Source organism: Martes martes (assembly GCF_963455335.1).
Source record: "Martes martes genome assembly, chromosome: 18".
In the NCBI taxonomy this organism is placed as follows: Eukaryota; Metazoa; Chordata; class Mammalia; order Carnivora; family Mustelidae; genus Martes; species Martes martes.
Window position 1 is genome coordinate 14,469,579 of NC_137906.1, and position 25,282 is coordinate 14,494,860.

Below are 25,282 nucleotides of genomic sequence, written 5' to 3' on the forward strand. Positions count from 1 at the left end.
CTGTCTTGGAAAAGGTGATTGGGACAGAAAGAGAGCGTGCTCTCTGCACGCAGGGCCCCAGAGGAGGCCCCCAGGCTGAGACCTGGGGCCTAGGCACCTGGACGCCTCTTCCTTCCTGCCCCCCAGGCCTTTGCCCACATGGATCGCCTGCCTGGAAGGCCCTCTCCCTGCTGCCCACCCGGCCAGGGCCTGCTCTCCTCTCCTGGGCCTGGGAGCCTGAAAACGGCCTCCCCGGCCGCTACAAGGACCCATGCCTCACGAGTGAAGCCGGCGGGGAACAGGGATGCAAGCTTCTTGAGTGCTCACGGTATGCCCAGCCCCACTTTGCAAAGAATCCCAGGTTTTACACAAGGAAACTGCTTTGGAACCACAAGGAATGGCTGCAGCCTGGGCGGGCCACGGGAAGGGATGCGGGTTCCTGGCCACGCTCAGACCTCATGGCAAAGCTGGGAAGGTGGAACATGAGCCCGGGGCACCGCGCATGTGAGCGGAAACCAGGTGAGCGTGGAGGTGCCTTGTGGCCTGCGAGTGGGCTGCGTTCTCAGAACCGAGGGCTAGGTGCCTGGGCTGGAGATCTCACTGTCCACAAGCACCCCCTGCAGACCCCTGGATCCCACATGCTTGCTCACACACGTGTACGCACACCTGTGCACGCACGCACACCCTCCACTCTCCTCACAGGCACACTGGACCCCAGGCCTCCCACACGCCGGCTCCAGGCTGGATCCGCGTGGTAGCCCAGCACCCAAGCCCCGCCACCACCAGCACGAGGCCTGGAGGGGCTGAGCCCAGAGAGGGTGGCCAGGCTGGCAGGTCGTGCCTGGGCCGCTCCGACCCACCGGCCCCTGGATCACACCCATTCTCACCCTCATTGGCCCAACCCAGGGCTTCTCTCGGTGCCATCCCTGGCACAAGCCCCGAGCCCCGTCGACCCGCAGGGCCTGGCAGGAAGCCTCGTTCCTCTCTGGGGCTGAGCTCCTCCTGGAACCGAGTCAGTACGAGAGCTTTAAGACCGCGCTCGGCAATGCAGCTGGAAATGTATGGTCCCAGCACCTTGTCGATAATGTGGGATCTGCGGCAGGTGGGGTTCGGGTGAAGCTGGTGATCTGACACACAGGGCCTCCCTGGCCCTGGGGGGCTGCGAGGTGTAGGCAGATCAGGGAGGGGGTTTCCAGGGGGAGCAGCTTGCCAAGACCAGAAAGGAGGAGCCGGCCCTCGGGCCTCATGGTGCAAGGAGCTGCCAGAAAGGAACCAGGCACCAGACAGAGCTGGCATCTGAGCACGCTCATGGGTGAGACCACCACAAACCCCGGCAGGCCATGCCTCAGATTTTCCTCTGTCGAATGGGGATGATGGTGGGCACCTCCCACTGGGTCACAGCCCAGGCTTGTCTGAACCCACAGGCCTGGGAGCCCTAAAACTTCAGCGAGCACCTGGGCTGGAGGGGTCACAGCCAGGGACCCACCCTGGAAAACGCACACACGCATTTTTTTTGTATGCTATCTGGGGGTGCACCCATCCAGGAGCCCTATGTCCCCATGTGACAGCTGGGAACACACCCGTGCAGGACTTTACAGATGGGAAACTGAGGCCCAAACCCATCGATAGAATTGCTCCTAAGCCAGAGAGCACGGGGATCAGACACACCACAGCCTGAGGCTGGGGAAACCCATTACACAGACAAGTAAACCGAGGTTCCCAGAGGCCAAGTATAACTGGCCCCTGATCACACAGCAAGGAGGGGAGGGGAATGGGAGGTCTCCCTTCTAAGGCCTTCCCTGCGCACCGCTGGGGGGTGGGGAGCCCAGTGCCCCCACCATCCCGGGTGTCCCTCAGGCTGCAGAGGGAGCAGCTGTGGGGGGAGCAGTGGCCTCGGAGGAGAAGGAGGAAGAGGCAGGAGGGGGGCCCCAAATCCTCCTTCCAGGGCTAAACGTAGACTTGCAAACGTCAGGGTGAGGGGTGGGGAGAATGAATGCGCCCAAACTTGACATTTGCATTTCAAACACTTATATCAGCAAAACAAATAACAGTAATTATACCATTTGCATATTTTGTGCAATGATTGTTTGGCGAGGTAAGGAGGAGGGGCTCCTGCTGATGCCAGCAGCTTGGGCTCCCCACAGCTGTGCCTGCCCCACCCACGGGGTCCCCTGAGTCTCCAGCCCGCCCCCCACCACCCACCAAGGCTGGGCAGGGAGGACCCGAGGGAGCAGGAAGATGCCTGTCCCGGGTTGGACTTGCCCCACTACCTGGCCCGGCCTCCGCTCTGAGAAGCCAGACCCCCACCTGGGAAATGAGGGTGCTGCTGGGTGCCCTGGGGCTCTCCTGGGGCCCCCACCCCACCTGCCAACCTCAGGTTGTGCCATTCACCACTCCAGGCTCTGTCCTTCCACCACTCCTCTGCCTTTCTCCAACACGTTTCTCCAACACGTCCCTCCCCCTCCCCCAGCATGTGGCCACCTCAGGACCTTTGCACAGGTACCCCCTTGCCTGGAAGGCTTCCTCCCAGATCTACGCACAGCTGGATCCCCATCATTTGGGGCCCAAGTCCAACGTTCCCTCCCCAACGCCCTGATAGGACAGGTAGGGCTGCCCTCACTGGGGCCAAGAACTCCAGCAGGCCTAAGGGGACCTGGAGCCTTGGAGGGCCAGCAGAGCCCACAGCCTGGGACACACAGGCCCCCAGCAATCGTGATATACCCACTCAAGTCCCCTGCCTGCCATTCAGCAGCATTAGTGAGGCCCCTACTGTGCGCTGGGGACTTGCACTGACACCTGGAGGTGGAATGCTGGCGGGGAGAGGGCGGGGGACAATCCTCCCACTTAGAGGGGAGCCACGGAGCAAGTGGGAAGGCTGGGCAGGCAAGCCTAGCTGCCCGGGGTCTTCTTGGGTCTTGCTCAGAATTCCAAGCAGACCCCTCCCCAGCTGCTATGGTGAATGAGCCTTTCGGGGGCCCTGAGCTCACTTCTGCCCCCCAGTGACCTTGCTCCACCCCAAGGGGTCTTGAGGGAGGCTAACGGACCCTTCCTCCACCCACCCCTGCAAGGCTCCGGGTGGCAGGTCAGGCACAGGGAGCAGGTCCTATGCCGGTCCCAGACCTTCATGATATCCGTGAGCATGTGCAGACCCCTATGGTGGGAGCTGGAGGGGCTCTCGCGGCCCCTGGGTGCAGAAGGTTCCGTGGCCTTTCCTGCCCCAGGTCCCACCCCTGCCCTGTCTCCTACAAAGCGAATGCCCGAATGCCCGGAGGGAGGAGAGGTGAGAAGAGAAGGGGAGGACGGAGAGGATGCAAGGGGAACAGAGGAGGCCATCAGCATCACCTCAAAAACTGAAGTGCCAGAGAGGACGAGCCAGGCTCCTGACTCTGCGGGGCAGCGGGGCAGGTGAGGGCTGACAGGTGTGGGAACTGCCCAGGGAGGGCCCTGGTCTGCAAGGGTGAGGCAGAGGCATGATGGGAGCAGGAGAGCTGAAAACCAGCTGTGGCCCCGAGCACCGCTCTGCCAGTCAGATGCGTACCTCGTGTGGGTGTACTTGTGTGTGTGCATGCACGTGTGCCTGGTGTGTGCATGTGTTGTGAGCACGTCTGTGCGTGTGTGTATACATGCCTGGTGTGTGCAATGTGTGTGTGCATGTGTCTGGGGTGTGTGCGCATGTGCGTACATGTGCCTGATGTGTGCACGCACTGCATGTGCATGTGTGTATGCATGCCTAGTGTGACTGTGTGTGCACGCATGTGTCTGGGGTATGCGTGCATGCATGTACATGTGTGCCTGGTGTGTTTGTGTACATGTGTGTTTGTGTGTGTTGTGTGTCCATGCCTGGTGTGAGTGTGTGCACATATGCATCTGGGGTGGTGCACACATGTGTGTATGTGTGTGCCTGGTGTGTGTGCGTGGCCTGTGTGTACGTGTGTGTACACACACGTGTGTACGTGTGTGCTGGGCGCACTGTCTCTCCACCTCTGTGTATTAGAGCACATGTGTTTCTGACCCATGGGTCTACGTAGGTGGTGGGTCTATCTGTGCATGTGTTTCCGTGTCTGTGTTTGTGTGTTCAGTCTTGCGTGTGTCTGTGATACATGCGCGTGGCTATCCGTGCACATGCGGCTGTGGAGGGCGGGCACTGTGTGTGTGTGCCACCGCGTTCTGCTTCTGCCCGGATCAGGAAGCAAGAGACTGGGCTCTACTGTGCTCATCCCCCCACAGCTGGGGGAGTGAGGAGGGGAAGTGGGGGGGCATGCCCCACCCCCTCAGAGCTGCAAGAAGGAGGGGCCCTCTGTGCCATGCCACTTCTCCCCCGGCTCTCCCTTCCCCATCACAGTTGGGCCAGGGCCCTACCCAGAGACCCCACTGGAAACCCCCTCCCCACAGAGACGCTCCTCACCCTCTCCCGAAGGTGAGCTGTAGCAACAACCTCGCAGTGCCCAGCTGCTGGAGAACTAAGAACCAGACACATGGCCCAGGGCCCCACGAGGGGGCAACTACAGTACTGTCACTCTGGTTTCCAGATGGAGAAACTGAGGCCCAGAGAGAAGTGTTGTCACATGCCCAAGGTCACACAAATGAGCCAGGACTCGGACAGGGCTGCCCGACCTCTCGCTTTCTGCAGGACACGCCCGACACATACACTCCCAGCTGGACGGGAGTCGTTAGTACGCCCACTTCGCAGATAAGGAAACTGAGTCCCAATTACGTTAAGAGACTTGCCCTAGGATGTTGCTAAACTGGGCTCACAGCTCTCTGCTTTCGACTTAAAGTGAGGCAGAGGCAGCTGACAGGACTGTCCAGGTAATTACAGCACCAGAGTCCCAGGGCTGGCTGCACGCGGGGGCTGACTCCCTCCTCCCTTTAATCTCCTCCCACTCAGCCTAGATGTGGGGAAGCCAGAGCCCTGAGACTTGGAAGTGCAAATGAGGCCCCTTCCCCTGGTAAAGAGCAGAAGCAATTAACTCCCAGCTTCACACCCCACAGCCCCACCAACTCCAGACGGAGTAAACAGTTAAATATGAAATATTAAGCCATAAAAAAAAGCTAGAGGAAAACAGAATTCAATACTTCTCAGTCCTCAGGAGGGAGACAAGCCTTCCACGCTCAGGAGGAATAGAATAAATTGTAAAAGAAAAGAGGCAGATTTGACCATATAAAAATAAGGAAAGGGAGCATAAAAAAAAATAACAAAAATTAAAAGAGATACAACATACACCCGGAACACATTTGTAGCAAATGTGACAGGGAAATGACACCTATCTTCATTCTGTAAAGAACGCACTCAGATTCGTTAGGGAAATACCAACAATGTATCAACAAATGGAGGAAGGATGAGAAGCCCAGGACAAAACACAGGTGGCTGATGAATATGTAGGACAATGTTCCACCTCTTGCATAATCAGGAAAATGCAAATTTAAAAGAGATACAGTAAGACACCATGTAGGCTCATCAGAGAAACAATGATCTAAAAACAAAACCCAACCAACCCTCCAGGAAAAAAACCCAAAAAACAAACAAACAGAAAAAAACTCTAAGGATAATACCCAGTGCTGGTAAGCTTATGTTGAAAATGGCACAATTCTTTGGGAGTCATTCGGTGATACCAATTGAATGCTTATAAAAGGAGCACAGCCTAGAGCAGACAACTCGCCAAATGGTGAACTAGGCCTTCCCCTTCGAGATCCAGAATGACACAAGGATGCCCACTACCACCACTTCTCTCCAACACTCTACTAGTGGTCTCAGCCACTACAGTAAGACAAGAAAAAGAAACACAAATGATACACCTTCGAAAGGAAGAAAGAAAACTGTAGCTCTTCCCAGGTGCTACAATTGTGTACATTTAAAAAAAAAAAAAATCCCAAAGAATGTCTAAATACAGTCATGGATAAGAGGGCTTACTTAGAGCGCTGGGTATAAAACCCATACACAAACAGGGACTGGATGTGTATACATCTGCAGTAAGTAGAAAATAAACATTTATTAAAAAGTCAACACTGCAAATTGATCCATAGACTCACAGCAACTGCAATCAAAATCCCAGCAGATTTTTTTTTCTTTGCATGGAACTTGACAAGCCGATTCTCCAAGTTCTAGCTGTAAATAACTACGTTGGGCGGGGGTTTCACTCTATCAGATAATTATGATTTATTATGCAGCTGCAGTGATTGAGACAGTGTGGTCTTCGTAGGAGATTGGGCAAATGAACCCAGGGATCAAAACAGAAAACTCAGAAACTGACCTAGGAATTAACCCTTGATGTGACAAAGGAGGTCCAGCGAGGAGAGGAGGACAGGCCAATACATTAGGTTGTGTGTGGGTGGGGGGAGGGAAATGAACTTGAACCCCTACCTCACACCACACACAGAATCAATCCCAGGTCAATTGCAGACCCAAACGGGAAAAGAAATATGTATTTTAGAGACACAGAAACATACATTGATGACTTGGAGGCAAAGAAGGACTTCTTCCCACCCACACGCACAAGAATATATTGATAAACTTTACTGCACACAAATGAAGAATTTCTGCTCTTAAAAATACACTATAAAAAGAATAAAACCACAGGCCACAAACATTACAAGGTGGATGTCTTCCTTCCACGCAGAGAGAATGTTTGCTTTCTCACTCAGAATCTGTGAACTCCTACACATGAATGAATAAAATACAGACACCCCAGTAACAAGATGAGGAGAGGTCTCGAAATGGCACTTCACAAGCGAGGACCTCCAAACAGCCAAAAAACCCAAACCCCAAAAGATGCTCAACTTCATGATCCGTGAAGCCGGAGAAGCTTCCACGGCCTGGCAACACGGTGCGTCAGGGAAGATGCGAGCCCCGTCCCCTGCGCTGGGAAACAGCGTGGTGCGAAGCCGCGTAGCCAGACGGTGGCGATCCCCTTCCCCGGTGTAAACCTGCCACAGCGGCCCACGCACGACAGAAGAGACGCGGAGAGGCTCATCCTGGCACCAGACTGGGGACGACGATCCTGGGCTAGTCCTAGAACAGAACACTCCACAGCAATGAAGAGGGACAGACAGCACCTCGGGATGGGGTCGGATTCGTCCCCAGATGATGTCGACCGAAAGGAGGAGGTCAGGTAAGACTGTGTACGCTGCGGTCACATTTACGTAAATGTCAAAAACAGGCCAAGCCAGGATAAACTGTTTGGGGATGCCAGCTGCCTTGCTCGGGATGCAAATAGGGCTGTGATCAGAAAGGCGTGCTGGGCGGGCTATCTCTGCCTTCACCTTGACACCGACGTCCCCTCAATAATCATTCCTTCTCTTCCTGTAGGTTCTTCTATTTTCTCCTGTACGTACTATAAAAGCCACGGGATGTAGGAGGAAAGCCCACACCCTCAAGCCAAGAGGTTTCCTCCTAAGAAACTCTCATAAGGAAATAACTCCATAGAGAAAAAAAATGTACGGCCAAAGACTTCCAAGGCCACTTATTACAGAAAAGGAGAAAAAGGGGGAAGCAGCCTAAGTGCCCGGGAGCAGGAGAATGACTAAATCAATTGTAGCACAGCCTTACTGAACGCGGCCCGGCCATTTCGGTAATGCTGATGAATATTCTGCAACTGGGAAATCGTTCAGGGTCAGTAAACAACCGGACACACCAAGTCCGCTCCCAGACGGACACACAAACATATACCCACATCCACACATGGTCAAGGAAGGAGGTTCTTAGCAAGGCTGTCCGGGGCAGCCCAGACTCAGACAGCCTCAGTGTCCAGCCGTGGGAGACGGGCTGCTCCTTCCCAGAGCGGGTGTCTCCGTGCCCGGGAGGACCACACGGCAGTGAAGACGGGAAACCCACAAGGCCGAGTGAATGTCACCAGCAAAGCCAGACAGAGCACGGAGCGTCCGACTCCGCGCAGAGATGGACAGAATGTGGCTGGTGAGCCGACACCACGGCTGCCTGGGAAGGCACGAGAACGAGAAGGCTTCCGCGGGGGCTGGGCCGGGGGAGCCGGGCCGTTCTGCCTCCGGACCGGGATGCTGGTCAGACCTTGCGAAGATGTGCTCAGCGGTAACCTGCAGTTTGGGAACTTGTCGGTGCATTTCAATTTCTTACAAGGTTTTTGTTTTGTTTTGTTTTGCTTTATTTTTTTTTAAAGATTTTATTTATTTATTCGACAGAGATCACAAGTAGGCAGAGAGGCAGGCAGAGAGAGAGGGGGGAAGCAGGCTCCCCGCGGAGCAGAGAGCCCGACAGGGGGCTCCATCCCAGGACCCCGAGATCATGACCCGAGCCAAAGGCAGAGGCTTTAAACCACTGAGCCACCCAGGCGCCCCTTGTTTTGTTTTTTAAAGGAGAGATGGATACCGACACTGTAACAAACTCTCCTGTCGAAAGAAAGAAAAGACCAGAAGGACATTCTCCAATTTGAGCAGGCGTGCTCAGCGCCCAGCGGCAGACCGTGACTCCTGCCTCCACCCTGCAGCAGCATCTCCAAACCTCCTTCAGGGAAGAAATACGGGGACCCCTTCTGAAATCAAAAAATAATAACAGACTATTTATTGTGTATATGTACATGCCTGGCCCAAATCACCCGTGTTTGTGCTGATCGGCGCACTGCGAACCCGTCAGCCGCCGGACCCTTCCTCCGACGCGACCCACGCGCCGACCTGCCGAGCAAAGTCAGAGGGAGCTCAGGGCTCGAGCAGGGAAGAGACCGCAGCAACCTGAGGCGGGAATTCCCAGAAGGCACTCGCCTCACCGGGGGTATGTAGAGGCTGTAAATTCGATACGTGCTTATTAGAGACGCGAGAATGAGGCTGAGAATTTTCTTGTTTGCTGAAATGAGGCTGAGGTCCCCTCGGACTGTAATTGGGTAAAACTTTGGTGAGACACCGCATTGTAGGCACACAGGGCGTGAAACCTGCAGCAGGCTCGCAGCAGGTGCCCTGGAAAAGCCCCTAGGAAGCAGGTCCGGGAGTCCACCGTGTCCCCTCACCCCCTCCTGCCCCCTCCTAAAGGCCGTCCAGGCCAGCACTGAAGCCTCGACCCCAGCCCACATCCAGCCAGCCTGGGCGCCTGTCTCTCTGCCCACCGCCTCCGAGCTGACCTCCAGGCTAGCGCTGATGGTGATGAGGGCGGCAGCAACCCTGTGCTCAGGGACCCTTGACTACCTCCCAAGTCTCATCTCTCATCTACCACCAGCCCGACCCCAGAGGGTGAGGCCTCTCTTGAGACCCATTCTACAGGTGGGGAAACTGAGGAGCAGGAACAAGTCGCTGCTCTCCCAATTCTCACCCTGCTCAGAAGCCCCCACTAGGCCGGCTGCCTCCTTGTTGGATGTGGCGCCCCGTGGGAAGGCCCACGGGCTCCTTGTGGTGCCCTTGTTCCCAGATCCACAAGTGGTTTGCCAGAGATGACAAATGCCTTACGTAGTCCCAGAAGAACGGGTGGGGCTGGGGAGGGGTCACCCCTGAAAAGGGCCTGAAGTCACAGGGAAAATATTGCAAATCTGGCAGATGCTGGTTTTCACAGATGTGTCCCCGGGTCACCTGTCTTCTCACCATGAACCCTTTCAATGGATAAAGTAACAGTGTCAGAGGCCCCAAGGCCAGTGGGAGAGCAGCTGGGATAGGAACCCTGACCCAGACACCCCCTGCACCCCTAGGCCCACCCCGGTGCTCCACTCCAGCTTGTGGAAGGAGTGGGAGCTCAGAGAGGCCTGTGGTTGGTGTCCATCCGTGTGCCCCACTAATAGCCCAGATAACCTCCAGCGGGGGAGGCTGGGGGTAGGGGAGAGACAGCAGTCCTAGGACTGTCCGGAGCCTCTTCTGCATTCCAAGGGTGGCAATGCAGGCATGAGACGCAGTCCCTACCCTTTCTAGAACCTGACTCTCAGCATCTCTCTCGCCAAGAATGGTGGCAGTGTCTCTCTTCTATACCTCAGGAGGAAGGCCACCTTGTCCCCTTCTCCCTAGCTTGGAGCACACTCTCCCTACCCCTGCCGGCAAGCCCAGGTCACGAAGGGCAATGGCTTCTCCAGGGTCTCAAACTGAGTGTCAGGGGGTGCAATGCCACCTCCTCTGAGAAGCCTTCCCAGGCTGCCCCACCTCGAGGAGCCTCACAATGGCCGCTGCTAGACTGCCCAACCAGGGGACCTCTGCAGAGCCCGGTCACTCTAGCATCTGTCTCACTTCCTCACTCACTCACATCACCCCCACCAGCTGCAGTGCTCTCTCCTCCATGGCTGTGCCCCGGGGTCTACACTAGCTCAGGGCTTAGCACATAGTAGGAGCTCAATAAATGCACACCTCATGAGAATACGGACTTTTGTCTTGCAGCCCCTAGGCCTGGCACTGGGTAGGCCCTACAAGCTTTGCTGGGGAAATGTTTGTGGGTGAATGAATGGGGACCAGTTAAGCCAATACCAGCCAGGCTTTAAAAGCAGGGGCCATGGTGGGGGGCAGGGGGGTGGTGGTGGGGAGAGCCATATCCCCTACTCTGCCTCTGGCGGCGTCTGCCCTAGACCCGTATCAACGAGCTCGTTCCTGCCCTGCACTTGGATCCATGACTCTTGAGGGTACAACCCAAAGGGAGAGGATGTGGGCTGGCATTGGGAGGGGACTGGATGGAGCCAGTGGGATCCCTCTCCATGTGGACTAGATCTGCCCAGGGTCGCAGGCATGGAGGGAATAGAGGCTGCCGGCACTCATGTCAGCAGGAGCATCTGCGTGGACCCAGTGAGCGACAGCAACGCGTCACAGGCCCGGGCCGGCTGGAAGGTGGGCACTAAAGCGGGGCCGGTCCCTCCCTGTGCGTACCCGGTGCACGCAGGGGATGCTGATGGCCTTCACGGCAACCTGTACCCTCAATGTCTCAGAATGCTGATGGAGAAGGAAGGGGCACACCCAATGCTGGCTTCTAGGGTCCTTTATGTCCCCGTGTGGAGCCGGCGGCCCCAGCATGGCAAGTGTGGGCAGCAGCCGCACCCTGGCTTGTGGCAGGGGACAGGGAGGCAAGAGTCTGTTGGAAAGGGTTTTTTTCAGAAATGAATTTTATGTCAGGTCCCAAGAGACCAAGAAACTCAAGGGCAGGTTCCAAGGCCTCCAGCCCTGCAGGGTCCGCCGCCGGGGTGGTCATGGGACCCCTGTGGATCAGGTATGTTGGCCAGCTGCCCTCAAAGCCAGTCGAAGCTTGCCAAAGAGCAGCTGGGCCGGCCAAGTGTGGTGGCCGGCCTTGATCCTGTGAGGGTCTCTGCAGGTGGACAGGTGGGGGCATCCTCGGGGGGGTGGACAGTATCCTGTCTCTGGGCAGAGGGAGAATGCTTGGGACCCACTTCCAGGGTCACAGCTCATGCCCACGGAGGATGGACTGGAGGACCGAGAAGCCAGGAATCCCCTCCTCCGTCCTGGCCCTTTGTGACGCACCACGGTTGCCATGGGAACCCTGCCAGCTGAGCCCCGACTTCAGGGCAGAAGGGGAGGAGCGGTGCTGGGCCCGCCTGGTCTTGCAGTAAAGGTCCTGGACAATTAGCCAAACAGCAAAGGAAGCAGGGAAGCCGCTTGGCAGAGGCAAAACTCAGCCCTAAGGCGAGGGAGTTCCAAGACTGGGAGCCCTTGGTGGGTGTGGGCGGAGTCCCACTCCTTCCAGAGGAAGGTGGGTGGGGCCCACAGCTGCAGGGCTAGCCAGGGCCCCCCACCCCAGCTGCCTCTATCCTCAGTTTCCCTTTCCCCAAAGCGGGATGAGACTACAAACAGGGCTCCTGGCTGTGTCTGTGGACAGCATTGGCTGGGAACAGGAAAGCACCTTCACATCGTCCTGAAGCCTCGGCCCAGGGGCCCTGATTGGCTCGGCCACCTCCGGGGAGCCTGTCACGTGGGCCCCACCTGTCAGCACCAATTCGGGTCTCCCAGACACCTGCTCTGCGCAGAGGGTTGCCATGGGGATGGGTCGCGGGGAGCATGTGGACACACCTGTCTGTGTTCATACGGAGCTGCAGCCACCGCTGAGATGTCCACACGGGAGCGCGCAGGCTGGGCACACGCCCACAGCCTTGACCACGGTCCCCTTTGGTGCTGGGAAAGGGAGGAGGCCTGCTTTTATTCTCCTTCATCCCCACAACCACAGGAGAGGGTTTCAGGAAGCTTCTCCCCATTTCCAATGAAAGAAACAGAGGCTCAGAGAAAGCGCTCACCTTATGCAAGGTCGCTGAGCCCCCAGAAAGTTCCAGAGCCGGTGAGGGCCCCAAGAGTCCGGTGGAGCACTGCCCCTCCAGCGGCAGACCAGCTCACGGGGTCCCTGGCCCCGGGCGCCTCCTGCATCCCGCTCTGCGTCTGACACAATGAGCAGCTCATGCAACACGACTTCCCTTTGCTGGGCCCTCGCGGCTGTGGCCACCGCTGACCGGCTCTAGTGCTGCTTGGCTGCCTCAGCCCCACTCAGACACCCCACAACCCACTCCCCTCCCCTGCCTCCGGGCCACAGGGCCCTCTAGCCCAGCTGGGGAGAGAGAAGCCACTGCCCCAGGGTGGACAGTGAGTGGCCATGAGGACAGAGGGAGGGACCTCGGGTCCGATCGGCACAGCCTCGCCTGTCCCCGCAACCAGCAAGAGTGCTATGAGGGGGCCTCCAAGAACCCAGTTGTGGCTGGGCAGGCTGGATGGAGCTATCCGGGTCCAGTGAGCAGGGCTGAGAACTGGAATATGGCTGCAGCCTGGGGGAGGGGGGGTGCGCCCAATCCCCTTGCCTCCAGGAGAAAGACTCCTTCGGCCTCAGGAGGCTACAGAGCCCCCTGCCCACCCCTCACGGGCAGCGTCCATCTCCTGTCCTCCGCTTGGCACACAAGTCATGGGGCAGGTGGCAGGTGGAGAAACTGAGGCTTGGAGTCAGACATGGCTTATCCAAGGTCACAGAGCCAGGAAAAGGCAGCCGCTAGGAGGGTCTGACCTGGGACTGGGTCACCGCCTGCAGTGGCAGATGACAGAAGTCCCTGGTCCCAGTACCATCCCCGCCAGCTACCCCAGCTGTCCCGGCTGCCCAGGGCACCCATGCACCAGCCCATCCCGGGGCCCAGGACTGCCGGGCTCAGCAAGCCAACGCTGCTCAAGAATGCAGAATTGGCCTTTAAATACTTCAGTGATTTCATGCCGTGGCATCTCCCTCTTCCCCAGCTGCCTGAGGCGCCGGGCCGCGCCGCTGAGGCCTAATGAGCTGTGAAGGTCCATTTTTCAAAGTTAAACATTTCCCGGGCTCCCTGGCCCCAGCCTTCAGATGCAGCCCGGATGCAGGGCCAAGAAGCCACCGGGGGAGGCTGTCGTCCACACGGATTCCCATAACACGGTCAACTCCCACGGCCCGCTGATACCCACGGAAAACCTGCCCCAGTAGCCAGCACGTGGACACAGAGCCGGGGTAGACGAGGTCTGGGGAGCTGGGGATCCCAGCTCAGTGTAACCTTCAGGTGCATACGCCCCAAACCTTCCCCTTTATAAGAAACCCGAGCGGGCAGTGATAAACCCCCTCGTGTCCAGGATCACAGCGTCTTACCCACTCTGCTTCCCTCGGGGTCTAACATGGGGCCAGGCACACAGCAGGGGCTGAATGAAGGTCTGCTGCTGGGAGGCGCTCACTGGACGTGCAGAGAACACAGTGGTAGCCATGGATGGGGCCCCGGAGCCCAGAACCTTGCCCCTGGGTCCACAGATTGGCCCGGGGGGGGGGGGGGCTCGAACTGCCCCGTGTGCCGGGACCGCCTGCCAGCTTCCACATGCGGTGACCTGACCCCTGGTCTCCACCCCGCCTCTCCGGGGGGTGCTGGTGGAAGGAAACCTGAGTGTGGACTCGGGCAGAGTGGGGGCGTCACGCCCCAGATCTGCTCCCACTGGGCTCTGCAAGCTTGGGCAAGCCACTTCTCGGGGGCCCAGGGTCTCTATCTGCCATTTGACAACATTAATCTCCTCAGCAAAGTCTTCTTGCTCCCATTTCTTCCAGCCCCTGGACGTCCGTACAGACGCTGTCCCTCCTAATCCCCGCAGGTGCATCTATCCGTTATCTCTACCGTCATCATCCGTGCATCCAGCTTTCAGCCATGCACCCGTCTAGTCATTCACCCATCCACTCATTCATCCTTCCACAGTCCACCCACCCACCCACCCATCATCCATTTCATCTGCCTGTCTATACACTCACCACCTCACCGAGCCACATGTCCAATTACAGATATACAAAGAATGCGGCAAGCATACAGTCTGCCAGTTGTGGGTCAGGGCTCGAGCCCAGTCTCCAAACCCTGACCCTGACCTTTCCACGATGCCAGGAACTTCAAGAGCTCTGGGAACACCATTCTATCCCTGGCTCTGCCTCTGAGCCCTGCCTGTTTGGGGAAGAGCTCCTCTCCCCGACTCGAGATCCCTTGGAGAAAACCAGAGGTTAAGGCACCAGCAAAGCCCCACAGCCCCCACTAACCCTGCTTCAGGACCACGTGAACCTGGTTGAGAACCTCAGACTTGCCGCCTGCAATGGGCACGTGATGGCACAGGCTTTGAATTGGGCCCCACCAGGAAAACTGGTGGGCTCGGAGGACCGCGAATGGACAATATGGTTAGGAGATCCAACAGAGTGACTACAAATAGAGGAACAAGATACATTTTTCCCCTTGCCAACAGTTCCACACTTCTCGAGGGTCTGTGGCGCACTGGGTTCCAGCCACCAGCAAAGGTGGGACTAGGCCTCCCCGGGTGAGCCCTCTGCAGATCCCAGGGCAACTGGTTCGGCTGGCATATCCCAATTATACCAAACACCCAGAAATATGTGCACGGTTCCTTAGCAACCATAGCTGTAGGGACTGAGCTGGGAATCTGTGTTTTTCCCTGCGTGGCCCGCCATGCTTTGGTCCCCTCACTTGTCCATCTGTACTCTGAGCCCCCGGACACATTATATGCCAGGGATAATGACTGAAATTCTGCTTACTCCAAAGCACACGCACCTGCATACCTACGATATACCGTGTGCCACGAGGAGAGGCTAAGGTCAAAAAACATTACTACTGAGTCAGAAATTACTACTCAGTCGGAAAAGGAGTGGACTATTGATAAAAACAACGTGGGTGACTCTCTGGGGACTTTTGCTGAAAACAAATCCAATCCCCAGTTTACACAGGATATGATTCCACTTTTAGAGCATACTTGGAAAGACCTCATTACAGAAAGAACACGGTAGTGGTTACCAGGATCAGAGACAGGGCTGGGGGGCAGGGAGCTAAGCGTAGCTGTAAAGGGCAACGAGATGGAACTTTGTGCCAGTGGAGATGTTCTGCATCTCGACGGTGTCACTGTCCCTATCCTAGTCGTCACACTGTACTACAGTTCTGCAAGACAGTATCCCTGTCGGGAACTGCCAAAGGGCACGTGGGATCTCTCTGAATTATTTCTCACGACTGCATGGGAGTCTACAGTAACCTCAACATAAAACAAGATTAAGTTCCTATAAATGATGTCATCAAAAATGGATGGTATTTTTAATAAAAGATGTAAGATCAACTGGATTTATATATGGAAAGACCTGAAACTTGATCCCTATCTCAAGCTGTAGTTAAAAAATTAATGCCGGTTGTGCCACAAATCTAGCTGTCAAATGTAAAACAATAAAGCTTTTAGAAGATGGCATGGAAGAGCATCACTGAGAACGTGAAATGAGAAAACATTTTGTTATAAGCCAACGAAAAACACTAACCATGAAGGATGACTTGGACCACATTAAAATCAAGAACTTCTTCTCTTCTTTTTTTTTTTTTTTTTAAAGATTTTATTTATTTGACAGAGAGAGAGAGGCCGCAAGACAGGGAACTCAAGCACAGGGAGTGGGAGAGGGAGAAGCAGGCTTCCCGCAGAGCAGGGAGCCTGATACGGGGCTCGATCCCAGGACCCCAGGATCATGACCTGAGCTGAAGGCAGATGCCTAACGACTGAGCCACCCAGGCACCCCATGAACGTCTTCTCTTTAAAAGATAGAACCAGGAAAGTAAACAGTCAAGACGTCGAATAGGAGAAGATATTTATAACCTACATAATCAAGAATAGATGTGTTTATAGACATACAAAGAATTTCTACAAACGTGGGATCGAGACAAACCGCTCAGTAGGGGGAAAAATGGGTAAAGGTTTTGAACAGATGCACTGCAAAAGAGAATATCCAAACGGGCAATCTACTTATGAAAAGGTACTTACCGGGGGGCTAATGTTAAAAGGACAGGCAAATATCAAGTGTTGGCAAGGACCTGGGACAACCAGCATTCAACTGCCGCTGAAAGGTGAGGCATGCTCCTGTACAAATCAGCACAACCACTTCTGAAAACTGTTTGGTGGTAGCTGCTAAAATCCAACATTGGAACAAACCCACAACCCCACTGCTGGGTATCTGTCCCACAAACGGCGAGTACAAGGGTATTCACAACAGTATTGTCCATAAGCACCAGAGACCAGAAACAACCCAAATGTACGTCCACAGTAGACGAGATCAACGCAATACAATACAGCATCACGCCAGCATTTAGGGACCACATGTATATATCTTGTTGAACAAAAGAAACCAGCCTCAAGAGAACACATATGGTGTGGTTCTGTTCCTATAAAGCACAGAAACAGGAAAAACTAATCTATGGCATGAAAAATCAGGGAAGTGTTTCCCTTTGAGGAGGAACGAGGAGCGGTGATAACAGAAGAAGCAGAAGCACCGTGAGATGCGTGTGATGTCTCATTCCTTGACCTAGATGCTCCTTCTATGAATTCCATCACGTGATAATTTACAGAGTTGCATAGGCTAAGTTTTTCAGAGTTTTGTTTTCCAAAGACAATACCACAGGGTGGGACTTGCAGCATGCTAGAGTGAAAAGGTCACTAAATCCTGTCACCAAAACAACTATAAACCGAGTCAAAACGATTAAAAATAACATTTTCAACATCCTAGAAACTGACCAAAGGCATTTCAGCATGAAAAACAGCTGAACTTTGAATAAGACAGGGTAAAGGGGGCGTTCTTGCCTGAAACTGTTCCCATCTCCCCATTCCCAGCTCAGCTGGTGCACCATCATAATAGGGCAGCAAAGGGCAGGGAAGGCCAAGGAAACTAGAAGCTTCACTGCCAGAGGCTGATTTGATTCAGAGCAGAAGACACAAAACTCACGAACAGCAGCAGCGGTGTCCGTGATAAGTGGCACTCTTGGTGCAAGGGAATGGGGAAAGCCAGAAATTCTACCAGGCAGAGCCTGTGATCCTGACTCGGGCAGCAACACCCCAGTGGATTAGCTGGAACTCTGACAGAGAGAGACATGAAATGTGACAGTCATAGCAATGCTCTATAAGCTCTCCACGTGCACTCAGCTGATGGGCTGTGCAAATGAACAGGAGAGAGCAGAGAGGGCCCATGAAATTCACATATCCCTGGCTTACTGAGAGCCTGCGGACATAACACAGAGGAGACACAAGAGGTTCTGGCAGAAAGTAAGTACCAGGCAGGCTCGAAAACTGCCTGGTCTTTAAATGTGCTCTTAAACTCACAGGCAGATTCATTGGCAGAGAGTGGAGACTGACCGGCTCCAAGTGTTTGCACACAACCTCGGACCAATCACCAACTGACCGCTAGGCTAAAGCAGACACAGAGATGATCCTTGGGAAGCCAGAATTCAATACAATAGCAGGACTTAAAATGTGGGAGGGGGGTGAAACAGAAATATCCAGTTATACGACGGGGAAATGGATTTCAATGTTTTAGTCCAGAAGAGTTATTCAAAACCCAGCAAAAATACCAACTTTAGGGTCATGGATGGAGAAGATCAGAATCTAGGGCTGCTGCAAAATATTATCTACAATGCCCCTGTTCAACCCCAAATTGCAAGACAGGCAGGGAAACAGGAAAGGGTAACACATACTCAGAATAAGAAGCAGTCAATAAAAATTGTCCATGAATGTCACAAGATGTTGCATATAACAAAGACTTCAAGACAATGATCACAAAACTTTTTTTAAAAAAGACAATTATGTTTGAAGAATGAAAGTATGGGGATGCCTGGGTGGCTCAGCCATTGAGTGTCTGCTTTCTGCCTCTGGCTCGGGTCATGTTCCCAGGCTCCTGGGATGGAGCCCCACATCAGGCTCCCTGCTCAGCGGGGAGCCTGCTTCTCCCTCTCCCACTCCCCCTGCTTGTGTTCCCTCTCTCACTATGTCTCTGTCAAATAAATAAATAAAATCTTAAAAAAAAAAAAAAAAGAATGAAAGTATGACAATGACTCAAAAATAGAGAACCCCTGAGAGAGAGATTATTCAAAAAATGGGAATTCTGGAATTCCAAAGTACGCTAACTGAAGTGGGAACTTCACAAGAGATGGCAGAAGAAATAATGAGTAAACCTGAAGCAGATCAAATGGAATTACCCAACCTAAGACAGAAAAAGTAGGGAAGGAAAACAAACCAAGCCTTGGACACGAGTGGGACATCAGGGACACCAACACCCATGTGATGGAAGTCCCAGGATGGGGGCGGGGGGGGAGAAGCAGGAAAAATATCTGAAGAAATAATGGCTGAATACTTCCCAAATTTGATGAAAAACATGACCCTGACAAATGCAACATCAACAAATCTTGAGGAGGATGAAAACAAAACCTGCACATTAGACACACCATCATCAAACAGCTAAAAGATAAAGAAAAAATGGAGGAAAGCAGTCCATCCTATGCAGGGTGAAGACGGTATGACTGATGGCTGACTTCTCATCCAAAATTATGGAGGGGAGGAGACAGTGGAGTAGCATTTTCAAAGTGCTGGAAGAAGAAATGTCAGCCAAGAATTCCATATCCCATGAAACTACCCTTCAGACATGGAGGCGAACTAAAGACCATCACGGACAGAGACTGTGAGAAGGCGGTGCTGCAGTCCTGCTTCAGGAGAAATGCTAAAGGGAGTCCTGTAGGCTCTGAGGAGACAATGGCTGATGTAATTCACATCCACAGAGAGAAAGGAAGAGCACCAGAAATGGCAAATGTGTGGGCAGCCACCAGAGTTCATAAGGGGTACCTGGCTTGCTCAGTTGGAAGAGTGTGCAGGTCTTGATATCGGGGTTGTGAGTTCAAGCTCCATGTTGGGCACATGGATAATTTTAAATTTAATAAAGTTTAAATAATTTTTTTAAAAGAGTGTATAAACGTCTTTCTTTCCCTTTCCTTAACTTCTTTTAAAAACATAAGATTAGGGGCACCTGGGTGGCTCAGTTGGTTAAGCATCCAACTCTTGGTTTCAGCTCAGGTCATGATCTCAGGGATCTGATATCTGAGCCCCATATTTGGCTCCACACTCAGCATGGAGTCTGCTTGAGATTCTCTCTCTCTCTCCCTCTGCATCTCCCCCAGCATATGTTCTCTCTTTCTAAAATAAACAAGTTTTTAAAAAAAAATTAAAAATTATATATTAGAATAGAAAATAAAATTATATAAAGCAATAATCATAACATTATGTTGTTGGGGTCTTAGCAGATATTAATGTAGTATATATGACAATAACAGAACAAGGACAAAAGAGATAATGGGACTACACTGAAGCAGAGTTTCCATATTTCATCATAATTAAATTAGCGTTAATCTGAAATCACGTGCAATGAGTTAAGATGCACATTCTAATCCCCAGGGCAGTCACTAAGAAAACAACTTAATGTAGTTTTAAAAATTAACAAAGGAATTAATACAGCTCACTAAAATTATTTATCTAAACACAAAAGACAACAAAGGAGAAAGAAGGGAAAAAGGAGGAGACATGTAGAAAATAAGAAAAGTGTAACCATATCAAATACAAAATACATTAAATGTAAAGGGACTAAACAGCCTGATCAAGAGGCAGAGATTGTTGGAGTGGGTTAAAAGAACAAGATCCAAGTACAGATTATCTAAAAGTGTTGCACTTTAGGTTCAAACATACAACCATGTTAAATGCAAAAGGATGGGAAAATATGTGCAAAGAGTTCACGTGACAGAGCGGGACTGAACACATTAGTATCAGACAAAATAGACTTTAAGAAATACTACCAAAGGCTTGGGCACCTGGGTGGCTCATTCAGTTAAGCATCCGACTTTTTTTTTTTAAGATTTTATTTTTATTTATTTGACAGACAGAGATCACAAGTAGGCAGAGAGGCAGGCAGAGAGAGAGAGAGAGGGAAGCAGGTTTCCTGCAGAGCAGAAAGCCAGAGGCGGGGCTTGATCCCAGGACCCTGAGATTATGACCTGAGCTGAAGGCAGAGGCTCCAACCCACTGAGCCACCCAGGCACCCCATCAGTTAAGCATTCGACTCTTGATTTGGACTCAGGTCATGATCTCAGGGTCATGAGATCAAGCCTTGTGTCGGGCTCCATGCTGGGCTTGGAACCTCAAGATTCTCTCCCCCTGCCACACCCCTTCTCTCTCTCCCCACACTCTCCTGCTAAGAAAGAAAGAAAGAAAGATAGATAGATAGATAGATAGATAGATAGATAACCAAAGGCAAAGAGTGACATTTCATAATGATAAACAGGTCCATATCTCAAGAGGACATAATTCTATGTGAATATGCCTGCAGTGAAAGAGCCCCAAAATACACTAAGCAAAAATCAACAAAATTAAAAGGAGAAACAGACAATTCAACAATAGTTGGAGATTTCAATACTCCACTCTCAATAACTGACAAGAACAATAGTCAGAAAACAAGCAAAGTAGAAAACAAACAGTACCATCACCAAGTTGACCAAACTGGCATTTATAGAATATTCCATCCAGCAGAACACACATTCTTTTCAAATACACATGGTACATTCTCCAGGACAGACATGTGCCAGGCTGTAAGATGAACCTCAATAAATTTAAAAGGAATGAAATTGTAGAAAGTATTGTCTCCAGCCACAATGGAATTGAAAAGAAATCAACAAAAGAAATAAATCATGAGAAATCTCCTCAAATATCTGGAAAGTAAAATAGAGTTTTAAATAGCCCATGAGTCCAAAAAAAAAAAAAAAAACCAAGGAAATTAGAAAATGTCTTTAATTCAATGAAAATAAAACCAAAATGTACCAAAATCTATGATTAGAAGTTAAAAGTAGGTCTTCTCTTGAAATGTATAGATTTCAATGTATATCAGAAAAGAAGAAAAATCAATAACCTGAGTTCTCACCTGAAGAAACTAGAAAACCAGAGGAGGGGTGCCTGGGTGACTCACTGGGTTAAAGCCTCTGCCTTCGGCTCAGGTCATGATCCCAGGGTCCTGGGATTGAGCCCTACATCGGGCTCTCTGCTCAGCAGGGAGTCTGCTTCCTTCTCTCTCTCTCTCTCTCTCTCTGCCTGCCTCTCTGCCTATTTGTGATCTCTCTGTCAAATAAATAAAATTTAAAAATCTTAAAAAAAAAAAAAGAAAGAAAGAAAACCAGAGGAACCTGAACCCAAAGCAAATAAAATAAGAAAATAGAGAGCCTGGGTGACTCAGTGGTTGAGTGTTTGCCTTTGGCTCAGGTTAAGGTCCCAAGGTCCTGGGACCGGGTCCCGTGTCGGGCTCCCCACTTGGCAGGAGTCTGCCTCTCCCTCTCCTCCCTGGTCATGCTCTCTCTTGTTATCTCTCTCTCTCAAATAAATAAAATCTTAAAAAAAAAAAAAAGAAAGAAAAGAATAAAGATCAAAGCTGAGATTGATGGAAGAAAAAACAGAAGAAAATAGAGAAAAATCAATGAACCCAAAATTCAGTTATTTTAGAAGATCAACAGAAATGGGAAACCTTTAGCTAGACTGCCCAAGAATGGAGACGGGGAGAAGACACAAGTTAGGGGTGCCTGGGTGGCTCAGTGGGTTAAAGCCTCTGCCTTCGGCTCAGGTCATGATCTCAGGGTCCTGGGATCGAGCCCCGCATCGGGCTCTCTGCTCAGCGGGGAGCCTGCTTCCCTTCCTCTCTCTCTGCCTGCCTCTCTGCCTACTTGTGATTTCTGTCTGTCAAATAAATAAATAAAATCTTAAAAAAAAAAAGACACAAGTTATAAAAGCAGTTAGTAAAGAGGAAACATCACTACCAGTCCTACAGAAATTAAAGAGAGGTTCAAGGAATATTATGAACAACCTGATGCCAACAAATTAGACAACTTAGATGAAGTACACATATTCCTAAAAGACACAAATTTTCAAAACTGATGCAAGAAAATCTGAATAGACTTAAACCATTTTTAAATGAATGATTTAAAATACCCCCAAGAGAAAAGTCTAAGCATAGGCGACTTTAGTGGTAAATTCTGTCAAATATTTAAAGAAATAATATTGAACTTTAACAAACTCTTTCAGAAAAGAACAGGGAGAAAAACTTCCATACTCATTCTGAGACTGGCATTTTTTTCCTTTGATATCAAAACCAGTCAAAGACATCATAAGAAAATAACAGACTAATATCCCTGACTGACATAGGTGCAAAAATTCTTCATGATTAGGAAACCAAATCCATCAACATATAAAGAGGATTATACAGGTGGCACTTATCCCAGGAAAGCAAGGCTAGGTTTAGGGCTGGCGTCTGAAAATCTACTAGTCCCATACCACATGACTAGACGAAAAGACAAGAACCCCATGATCATGTTGCAGATGCAAAAACCAAAACAAAACAAAACCACCTGACCAAACCCAGCACCCATTCGTGATAAAAACGCACAACCAGGAGTACAAGGCACCTCTTCAGCCCAAAAAGACCATCTATGAAAACCATGGCCAACATCATACTTAACAGTAGAAGACCAAACGCTTTCCATGTAGGGCCAGGGCCAGTAGTAAAGTACATCTGCCTTTCAGCATGATTTTGGAGATTCTACCAAGTGCAGTAAGACGAGAAAAATAATAATAGGAATCTAGTTTGAAAGGGAAGATATTAAACTCTCCTATTTGCAGATGACATGATCCTGTATGAAGAAAATTGAAGGAGTCCACAAAAAGTCCACTGGAACTAGCTCATAATTAGATTTAGCAAGACCGTTGGATAACAGATCAATATATCAAACTCAATTTTATTCCTAGGTAGTAGCAACAAACAATCTGAATATTAAATTAAGAAAATTATGCCACTCACAATAGCATCAAAAAATATTGAGGAATAAATTTAACAAAAGGATTTAATTAGCAAGACTTGCACACGGAAAACAAAAAATTGCTAAGAGAAATTAAAGGTCTAAATTCATGGAGAGACATTCCATGTTCATGGATTGGGATACTTAATATTCCCAAATTGACAGATAAATTAAATATGGGCCCATCAAAATCCCAGCAGCCTTTTTTTTTCCCTAAAATTTTCTCAATTTCTAAATCATCTAAATTATCTAAGAAACTGACCAACTCAGAGGCCTGGGAGGCTCAGTCAGTTAAGCATCCAACTCTAGGTTTCAGCTCGGGTCATGATCTCATCACCATGAGATAGAGCCCCACATTGGGTTCCCTACTGGGTGGGGAGTCTGCTTGAGAATTTCTCCTCCTCTGCTGCTCCCAGCTCCCCCTTCCCCCACTCTCACTCTCTAAAAATAAAGAAGAAAAAAGAAATTGACCATCTGATCCTTAAATCTACATGGAAATGCAAAGGACTTAGAATAACCAGAACAGTTTTTCAGGAAGAAAAACAAACGTGGAAGACTTACATTACACACTTGAAAAACTTGACCGCAATGCTGTCAAGGCTGTTCGGACACCAGAACAGACGGGAGCATCAGTGGGATAGAAGCGAGATCCCACAAACAAACCTTTACCCTCATGCTACCCAGAACACTTCATGCAGAGAACTTAGTCCTCAAAAGAAAATGGTGTGGGGACAATCAGGTCTCCATATACCGAAAACTAAACTTAGACCCTTACACACTGTGCCCAAATAGTCACTTCAAAAAGGACAACAGCAGGGCTCCTGCGTGGCTCAGTCGGTGAAACATCTGCCTTAGGCTCAGGTCATGATCCTAGAATTCTGGGATCAAGTCCCACATCAGGCTCCCTGCTCAGCGGGAAGCCTGCCTGTCCCTCTCCTGCTGCCCCTCCCTCTGCTTGTGCTCTGTCTCTCTGACAAATAAATAAATAAATAAAATCTTTAGGAAAAAAAAAATAGACAACAGACTCAAATGCAAGAACTAAGACTATAAAACTCATAGAACAACAACAACAAAAAAACCTAGAGGAAAATTTTGGTGACCTTGGATTAAGCAAAGAATTCTCAAGCACCAAAAATGTGAAAGGAACACAGTAAAGGGGGAAAAATGGACAAAAGCAGAGTCTACTATAAATAAAAACTTCTAAAAGCCACCTTTAAAACACTGAAAGATGAGCTACAGACTGAGAATAAGGCATTTGCAAGTCATATTTCTGATAAAGGACTTGTATCCGGAATGTAGAAAGAATTCACTCAATACTTTTTTTTTTTATTTTTTATTTTTTCTTAAAGATTTTATTTATTTATTTGACAGAGCTCACAAGTAGGCAGAGAGGCAGGCAGAGAGAGAGGAGAAAGCAGGCTCTCCACGGAGCGGAGAGCCCGATGCGGGGCTCGATCCCAGGACCCTGGGATCATGACCTGAGCCGAAGGCAGAGGCTTTAACCCACTGAGCCACCCAGGCGCCCCTCACTCAATACTTTTGAACGGTTTTGAAACTCAGTAAGACAAATTAATGTGGGCAAAAGACTTCAACAGAAATTGTATCCAAAAAGTAATAAGAATATTTCACGAGTGCACAAAAAGCATTCAACTGCATTGATGGGAAAATCATTTGACCGCATGTTAACAATTTAAACACGAACTTACCATACGATGGGACGGTCTCACCGCAGGGACCCTGCCCGAGAAATGAAGACACACATCCACGCCAAGCCTCTACACCAAAAGAAGCAGCATCATGCATTCCTGTCCCAAACTCCACGCCATCCCAATGCCCGAGATCCGCGCACAGAAACCCGGTACAGCGAAAAATGGAATCCCGTTCAGCCCCGAAAGTGAACAAGCTATGACCTTGTGTTACGGATTCGGGAACCTGGAAAACGGGGAGGAAGCCACACGCTATAGGATTCAACTGATGGGAAATGTCCAGAAAAGGGGTGTCTATAGAGAGAGCCATGGGTCTCTGCCGGGGGGGCAGAGTGCTCATGGACAGGGACCTCTGGGGGGACCTCCGCTAGTGTGCGGAAACCAGGAGGAGCACCCCCCAGCAGGCTCGCACACCTCCAAGGTCACGGTAGGTGAATGATCCCTCTGACAAGCGGCTGAAGGCCACGTTGCACGCACACCACGCAGCCTCTGCTCGACCCAGCCTTCCTGACCACCAGAGTC

General features: G+C 51.1%; 1 protein-coding gene across 4 annotated transcripts in view; it reads right to left on the reverse strand.

Moving 5' to 3' along the window:
* The window catches only part of ELFN1 (extracellular leucine rich repeat and fibronectin type III domain containing 1), a 69,019-nt gene that overhangs the window by 31,196 nt on the left and 12,541 nt on the right, over nucleotides 1–25,282 (reverse strand). The window contains exon 1 of one of the 4 annotated variants that reach the window (XM_080830480.1): nucleotides 13,499–13,601. The exons of the other annotated variants lie outside the window; for them this stretch is intronic. The gene's annotated coding sequence lies outside the window, so the exon portion shown is untranslated. Of the gene's footprint in view, nucleotides 1–13,498; nucleotides 13,602–25,282 lie in introns of those variants that run through there. 4 annotated transcript variants of the gene reach the window in all.